This window comes from Notolepis coatsorum, assembly GCF_963971535.1.
Source record: "Notolepis coatsorum genome assembly, chromosome: 3".
NCBI classification, from domain to species: Eukaryota; Metazoa; Chordata; class Actinopteri; order Aulopiformes; family Paralepididae; genus Notolepis; species Notolepis coatsorum.
In genome coordinates, this window is record NC_140167.1 from 113,636,145 (window position 1) to 113,637,304 (window position 1,160).

The following is a 1,160-nucleotide window of genomic DNA, read 5'->3' on the forward strand; positions in this document are numbered from 1 at the left end:
TGATTCTCACGGTTGAATTGCAGAAAGGGCACAATGCACATATTCCACATTTTCTCAGTGATGGGAAAAAACAAAACAATGCAAAACACAGGAAAAGGCTATTTTCATAATAGGGCCCCTTTTACAGACTATTGTAGCCGCAAGCTCCCCCTGAACTGCGAGCTGCATTCTCCATCCATCTCCATCTCTCTCTCTGTAGTATTTGAATTGCAGATGGCTTACAGATGCAAGATGCCTCCTGCCAAGCATTCCAAACTACATTACCCATAAATCACTGCATCTCCCTAAAGCCGCATCGAAGGCACATCCTCTCTGGTGGAGAGATAGAGGAACATCTTTTAGTCTGTGCAGAACACTGGGAAGACATAAAGAGACACCCACCATCGTCACAGATAGAGGTCCAATTAGCAACACAGTCACAGCTGTCGCCATTCGCGATTATCAGGACACCATCTTGTCCGCTAGGCAGATTTGCCCCCTCTCTTGTGAGATCAAGGGAGGCGTCTGAATGAATAGATAAGGACCTTGAAGATAATGTTGGCGATAATTCTCAGAACACGCGTCCGCTGTCCTTTCCAGAGGTTGCTCCGAGTTGAGTTTGTACTTTTTTGAACGTCTGAATTAAAGGGGCATTTCGTAGATGGATCCTGTCATTCTGTTGTGAGGAGGTGATAATCAGACAGAAAATGTACCAATGTGTTCTGTGTCTCGAGAGATTGGCCGCATCGCCGATACACTCTCACACACACACACACACACACACACACACACACACACACACACACACACACACACACACACACACACACACACACACACACACACACACACACACACACACACACACACACACACACACACACACACACACACACACTCTCTTAGCTGTCCATCGTGTTCGATGATGACGCTTGCTCCAGGGATGGGGTGAGGGGGGGGGTGGGGTTAGCGCCGCTGCCGCTGGGGCGTTGAGTCCGATCCTTGAGCCGCACACCCGTCCACGGATGGCGCAAGGGAAGCCATATACCTGGGGGATGCCAGCCGCCCGCTGGTGTCGTTGCGTGCGCCTCTCAGATCGTCGGTCTTGGTTCCTTTGGTGTATTTGGGAAACTGCAGTGGCACAAGTGACTTACCAGGCTGATCTGTCGAGTGCCAGAGTT